The sequence below is a fragment of the Trachypithecus francoisi genome, unplaced genomic scaffold (genome assembly GCF_009764315.1).
Source record: "Trachypithecus francoisi isolate TF-2019V2 unplaced genomic scaffold, Tfra_2.0 Lachesis_group3, whole genome shotgun sequence".
In the NCBI taxonomy this organism is placed as follows: Eukaryota; Metazoa; Chordata; class Mammalia; order Primates; family Cercopithecidae; genus Trachypithecus; species Trachypithecus francoisi.
In genome coordinates this window covers 96,829,816-96,837,519 of record NW_022681468.1, presented here as the reverse complement: position 1 = coordinate 96,837,519, position 7,704 = coordinate 96,829,816, and the positions used below count along the sequence as shown (strand labels likewise).

The window sequence follows — 7,704 nt, the reverse complement described above, 5'->3', positions numbered from 1 at the left end:
TAGCACTGCCCTTTCCCATGACTGTCTGCTCTTGTTTTATAAACATGATCTCTTTCCCAATCTCACTGCAAATATGAATTCAATGTGTTTAAATTCCTGTTTTCTGGCACTCTGCTTGATTCACCTCTTCAAGCTGCTAATTTTTGTTCATTTTTATGAAGAGAAGTTGAGATCAGTGGTTTGAGGAGTAACATAATATAGTCACTTGGAAAATGTTTTCAAAACATATATTCCCAGTTTCCCTTTTTTTCTTCCAGTGCCCTATTTCCCCACTCCCAATAAAGGTATAACAATCTCCAGTAAAAGTTGTCTAAAGACATTAATAAAAAACATAATCTATCTACATAATTCTGATATGCTTCCTTCCTCCACATGGAGAATCAGCAGTTTAGTGTGCACAGCACACTTAAATGATATGAACTCTGTCTAGGAGCTCAGGCCATTATTTGATTAACATGTTGGTTTACTATGATAGTAGGTGTGTAGGTGCTCTGTGTGTTGGTAGCGGTAGCTCATAAGATAAACTTCCTTTCAGGGACGGCAAGCCAGGAACGTTGTTGGAGCCTTAGAATAACCTGGTTATTCTCCAGTCTCTCTTTCTTTGTAGCATTAACTAAGAGGGCCACATATCTCAAATGCTGGAGCCACAAGCTGGTAGAGCACAATCAGTTGAGAATCCATAGTGACTGCTGATCCCTATGAATCGTAAACTTTTGCTGTGTTAAAACACCAAGACTATGAAATTCTTTTTTTTAACACAGAATGACTTAGTGTATTCTGATTATTTGGTATCTTGAGTGTTTTTTTCCACATGATACATCAGAATTTTCCTATACCCTTAAAGACTATACAAGAATGAGGTTTTAAATAGCTCCATGATATTTCATCATAAGTTTATGTACCCTAAATTTACTGACCTAATCCTCTATTGTTGAACATTTAGTTGAAAACAGGTTTAGGAACTATAAATAATGTTGTAGCAAACTTCATTGTGTTTGGCATTCATTCATTGTCAAAATTTCACTACTGCTACTCACATGATTAGAAATGATTACAAACGGCTACAAATAACAAAACATTAGTGTAGCATAGGTTTAAGAACTATAATGTTTTTATTTGAAGATGACATGATTGTTTACATGGAAAATTCTTGAGAATCTACAAAACAAGTCAAACTAATAAATTTATTTAACAAGATCAGACCATGTAAAATACGTATACAAAAATCAATTGCATTTTATGTACTAGTGGCAAACAGTTGAAAATGGAATTAAATAAAAACAATTTAACAGACAATACTATAAAAAATATAAAATTGTTAGGATTTAATTTGTAAATACACGCAATATCTCTACATTGAACATTGTGAAACATAGCTGAGAGAAATAAAAAAATAGCTAAATAAATAAATAAACATACCATTTTCATGGATCTAATACTCAATATTTTGAATATGGAGTTCTCTCCAAACTGATATTGATATATAGATTTAACTAATCACAAGCATAATCTTACCTGGCTTTTTATAGAAATTGACAAGTTGATTCCAAAATTTATATGGTAATTCTTGCCTCCCCGACAGTAGTTCAGCCTCTAGGACTCTCTTCCAGCATGGCCGAAGACACCTCTTCACACAAGATGGTGACAACAAATGATAGGTGCAGTTGCACCAAATTCATAGAAGATCAATTGAAAATCCTCATCACTATCTTCAATCAAAAACCTTACCCAGGTTATGCTACCAAACAAAAACTTGCTTTAGAAATCAAAATCCAGATTTGGTTTCAGAATCGAACAGCTAGGCATGGATTCCAGAAGAGACCAGAACCTGGGACTTTAGAATCAAGCCAGAGCCATGGGCAAGATCGACCTGATGCAGAGTTTCAAAGCAGAGAAGCCAGATGGTGGTGTACCACCTACAGCAGCTCTCAATTATGCACTCTTATCAAGGCATTTATGAAAAAGCCATACCCTGGGATTGATTCCAGAGAACAGCTTGCTGAAGAAATTGGTGTTCCAGAGTCAAGAGTTCAAATTTGGTTTCAAAATTGAAGATCTAGATTTATATCCAGAGAAACAGGGAACCTGTCGTGTCCTTAGAAAAAGGGGCGAGATTTCTGAGGGACGTCAAGGTACAGAAGATACACAAAATGGCACCAGCCTCACTAGCAATTCTCATTTCTCTAGAATGAGAACATAGTGAACACAGTCAAGTTCAGTGTATTTGATAGTATCAACTTGGGCCCCAAATCTCTCTCTCAGTCTTCCTGGGAGTCTATCCTTCTGCTAAAACTGCAAGCTAAGCCCTCTGAAGATGGTAAAGGACATGGCCAGGTGCAGTGGCTCATGCTTGTAATCCCAGCACTTTGGGAGGCCGAGGCAGAAAGACTGCCTGAGTCCAGGAGTTAAAAACAAGCCTGGACAGCATAGCAAGACCCTGTCTCTATTATAAAAAATGAAATAAAATAAATAAAAAGGAATGTAGGAGGCAGAGACAGGCACAGAAGGCATCACACTACCCTATTGACACAGCCTGGATCCAGAGTTCAGCAGACCTTGAGACAATGAAAATAAACTTATTAATAATCAAAATAAATAAAAATAAAATTTTTATGGTAATTCAAAAGACTTAAATATCAAAGTCAATCATGAAAAAGAAGAGAAAATTTAGAAGACAAACTATCTAAATCAAAACTTACTATAATGCTATAGTAATCAATAAACTAGTCCAGGTATGAAGATCAACAAATAGATCAATAGAACAGAATACAGTTTGGAAATAAGCCTATAGTTACAGAATGTGATTTTTACAAAGGTGCCAAATCTTTTCGACTAATAGGGTTGGAGTAACTAAAATCCATATGGAAAACAATAAACTTTGACCCCTTACCTCATACCACACTCAAACACTAATTCAAGATAAATCAGAGACCTAATTATAAAAGGTAAAATTATAGGGCTTCTTGGAGAAATCACAGAACATCTTTGCAATCTAGGGGTAGGCAGAGTTTCTTTAGAAGGTTACAGAAAGCAGTGACCATAAATGAGAAAAATTTTATAAATTAGACTATCAAAATTAAATACTTTTGATTAAAAGACATCATGAAGAAAATATATAATAGGGTACAGAGAGGAAAACAATATTTACTAAAAAAATCTGACAAACTTGACAACTCAATACAAACTCAAAAACAAAAGCCAAACAACCGAATCAATAACTGGAAGACAAAATACATGTGAATGAGAAGATAGGTGCATGGCCAATAAACACGGGAAAAGATTCTGAAAATCATTTGTTATTGAAAATGCAAATTAAAACCACAACAGGACACCAATTCACGCTCACTAGCATGGATAAAATTGAAACAAGTAACACCAAATGGTGGGAAATGTGTGGAGCAACTGGAATCTGCGTACATTGTTGGTAGAAACATAAAATGGTGTGACCACTCTGAAAAAAATACCTGCTCGTTTCTTTATTTTTTTATTTTTTATTTTTATTTTTTAGATGGAGTCTCGCTCTTGCTGCCCAGGCTGGAGTGCAGTGGAGTGATCTTGGCTCACTGCAGCCTCTGCCTCCCAGGTTCAAGTGATTCTCCCTCCTCTGTGTCCTGAGTAGCGGGGATTACAGGTGTGTGCCACCATGCCCTGCTAATTTTTGTATTTTTAGTAGAGACAGGGTTTCACCATGTTGGCCAGGCTGGTCTTGAACTCCTGACCTCAGGTGATGCTGGGATTACAGATGTGACCCACTGTGTCTGGCCTGATCCTAAGCATATATGTGTCAAGTTGGCTAGGCCATGGTACCCAGATACGTGGTCAAACACTAATTTAGATATTGCTGTGAAGTTTGTTTGTTTGTTTGTTTGTTTTGAGATGGAGTCTTGCTCATCGCCCAGGTTGGAGTGCAGTGGCGCAGTCTCCGCTCACTGCAAGCTCTGCCTCCCAGGTTCACACCATTCTCCTGTCTCAGCCTCCCGAGTAGCTCGGACTACAGGCGCCCGCCACCATGCCCGGCTAATTTTTTATATTTTTAGCAGATGGGGTTTCACCGTGTTAGCCAGGATGGTCTCAATCTCCTGACCTCGTGATCCACCCGCCTCGGCCTCCCAAAGTGCTGGGATTACAGGCGTGAGCCACCGCGCCCGGCCAGTGAAGTTATTCTTTAGAGGTGATTAACATTTCAATCAGTAAACTGTAAGTAAGGCAGATGACCCTCTGTAATGTGGATGGGCCTCATTCAGTCTGTTGAAGGCCTTAAGAGAAGCGATTGATGTTCCCCCAAACAGAAGAAATTATGCCTCCAGATTGTCTTTGGATTTGGGCTACACCATTAATATCTCCCTGGCCGACCCTGCTGGCTTACCCTGCAGATATTAAACTTGCCAACCCCACAGTCATGTGAAGCAACTCCTTAAAAATAAACACACACACACTCTCTGTCTCTCTCTCTCTCACTCACTCTCTCTCTCTTCACACATACACTCACACATACCCACACGCACATATACACTATTGATTCTGTCTTTAGAAAACCCTGACTAATACACTATTACTTGACCCAGCAATTCCATACAAGAAAATGAAATCAAATGTCCATAAAACTAATTGTACAAGACTGTTCATATGGGTTTATTCACAATAGGCAGAAACTGGAAACAGATCAGGTGACCACTGATAGCAGAATGGATAAACAAACTGTATTATATTCATACAGTGGAATACTGCTTAGCAGCAGAAAGCCATGAACTACTGATAAATACAACAACATGGCTTAATCGCAAAAACATATTATCTGAGTGAAAAAGCCTTACACAAGAGAGTATTTACAATGTGATTCCATTTATCTAAAGAACAGGGAAAACTAATCAATGATGAAAAAGGAAATCAGAATAGCAGTTGCCTCTGGGGATAGGGTGGAGGCAGGGGCTTACTGGAAACAGGCCTGAAGGAACTTTCTGGGGTAAGGGTATTGTTCCATGTGTTAATAGAGGTTGGGTTATACAGGTGCATGCATCTTCCAAAGTTCATCAAATAGTACAGTAAAATTAGATCACTTCATTTTAGGTAAATTTTATCTTAAAGAAAAAAGAACTATAACTAGATATTAAAGTCTAGGTAGCAGTATACATGGTGAAGTGTTTAGGGGTGAAATATGTTCATGTCTGAATCTCACTTTGAAATGCCCTAAAAATAAGAAATTAATGGATAGATAGAGAGATGGATAGGTATATCAGAATAAGTGTAGAGAGATATTAATTGTAGAAAGCAGATGGCAGGTGTTTGCTCTACAGTTATTTCCAGTTTCCTATATGTTTGAAATTTCTCCTAATAACATGTTGGAAAAAAAGAGTTATTTCTCTTGAAGAAATACAGATCCAGAAGCAGGCAATCCTGGACTTAGATGGCAACTCCATGATGACTAGGAATTCAGGCTCCTTCAGTTCATAGCTGGATCTCTCAGCAACTATTCCACTCTGCAGCCAGCAGGACACTCACAGCATCCAGGCAATTCTTTCCTGTCTCTCTTGCATCATCATTTTTTCTTTCTCTACTAGATTGCTGTCATCAGCGTACAAAACTGTAGCTATTTTTCTCATCTGAAAAAGATTCTTCTCTTGGCCAGGCATCGTGGCTCATGCCTGTAATCTCAGCACTTTGGGAGGTTTAAGCAGGAGGATCACCTGAGGTCAGGAGTTCGAGATCAGTGCGGCCAACATGGCAAAACCCTATCTCAACTATAAATATAAAAATTAGCCGGGTGTGGTGATGCATACCTGTAATCCCAGTTACTCAGGAGGCTGAGGCAGGAGAATTGCTTGAACCCTAGGAAGTGGAGGTCACAGTGAGATGAGATTGTGCCCCTGCACTGCAGTCTGGGCGACAGAGCAAGACTCTCTCTCTCTCTCCATACACACACACACACACACACACACACACACACACATACACATATATATACACACACACATATATACACACAGATATATACACACACACATACACACACGCACATATATTCTCTTTACCCAACTTCTTCCTCTTTTAGCTGCTGTCCTGTTTCTTTGCTCTCCTCTAGGCAAAAGAAAAAAAAATTCCTCAAAAAATAAAGATGCCATTCCTGTGTGATTCCGTCCTGCGCAGCTGTTCTCTTGAGCAGTGGTTGTTTATATCAGTCCACCTTCTGTCCCACCTAAGTGTGTGCTGCCACCCGAAGGAAGATTTGACAGGCATGTACGTGGACACTAGCCCCCTGAGGCCCCAGAACTATCTTTTCAGTTGTGAACTAAAGGCTGACAAAGATTACCACTTTAAGGTGGATAATGATGAAAGTGAACACCAGTTATTTTTAAGAACAGTCAGTTTAGGGCCTGGTGCAAAGGATGAATTGGACATTGTTGAAGCAGAAGCAATGAATTAGGAAGGCAATCCAATTAAAGTAACACTGGCAGCCTTGAAAATGTCTGTACAGCTAACGGTTTCCATTGGAGGCTTTGAAATAACACCACTAGTGATCTTACGGTTGAAGTGTGGTTCAGGGCCAGTGCATATTAGTGGACCTCACTTAGCAGTTGTGGAGGAAGATGCAGAGTCACAAGATGAAGAAGAAGAGGATGTGAGACTCTTAAGTATATCTGGAAAGCAGTCTGCCCCCGGAAGTAGTAGCAAGGTTCCACAGAAAAAAGTAAAACGTGCTGCTGATAAAGATGATGGTGATGATAAAGACGATGAGGATGACAATGATTTTGATGATGAGGAAACTGAAGAAAAAGCACCAGTGAGGAAATCTGTACAAGATACTCCAGCCAAAAAATGCACAAAAGTCAAATCAGAATGGAAAAGTCTCAAAACCATCATCAACACCAAGAACAAAAGGACAAGAATTTTTCATAAAACAGGAACAAAACTCCTAAAACACCAAAAGGACCTAGTTCTATAGAAGACATTAAAGCAAAAATGCAAGCAAATGTAGAAAAAGGTGGTTCTCTTCCCAAAATGGAAGCCAAGTTCTTCAATTATGTGAAGAATTGCTTCTGGAGGATTTACCAGGAGGCTATTCAAGATCTCTGGCAGTGGAGGAAGTCTCTTTAAGAAAATAGTTTAAACAATTTGTCAAAAATTTTCTCTCTTATTTCATTTCTGTAACAGTTGATATCTGGCTGTTCTTTTTATAATGCAGAGTGAGAACTTTCCCTACCATGTTTGATAAATGTTGTCTAGGTTCCATTGCCAAGAATGTGTTGTCCAAAATGCCTGTTTAGTTTTAAAAGATGGAACTCCACTCTTTGGTTGGTTTTAAGTATGTATGGAATGTTATGATCGGACATAGTAGTAGCAGTGGTTAGACATGGAAATGGTGGGGAGACAAAATTATACATGTGAAATAAAACTCAGTATTTTAATAAAGTTAAAAATAAAAATAAAGATGCCTTTGTTTGTTGTTTCTGGTTCAATATTCTGTGGTCAACCCTTGGTGCTCATCTTGCTTGCTGCATCTGCAATACTCAGTGCAGCACACTGATCACTGTTTCCTCCATAATATAGCTTCCTAGACACCAAAATCTTGACTTTCTTCCCACTTCTCTGTTTCCCTCGCAGTGCTTTCTCAGTCTCATTTGTAATTTACCCCTTTTCCTGGACATCTCAATGTTGGAGTGCCCCAAGGCTCAGTTCTTGGGCCTTGTCCTTTCTCCTTCCCATCCA

At 38.7% G+C, this 7,704-nt stretch overlaps 2 pseudogenes; both read left to right on the top strand.

Annotated features, from left to right (window-relative positions):
* The first annotated feature begins 1,611 nt into the window (after positions 1–1,611).
* On the top strand, positions 1,612–2,200 carry LOC117071075 (annotated as a pseudogene).
* A 4,044-nt stretch (positions 2,201–6,244) lies between these two features.
* LOC117071515 lies at positions 6,245–7,092 on the top strand (annotated as a pseudogene).
* Positions 7,093–7,704: the final 612 nt, after the last annotated feature.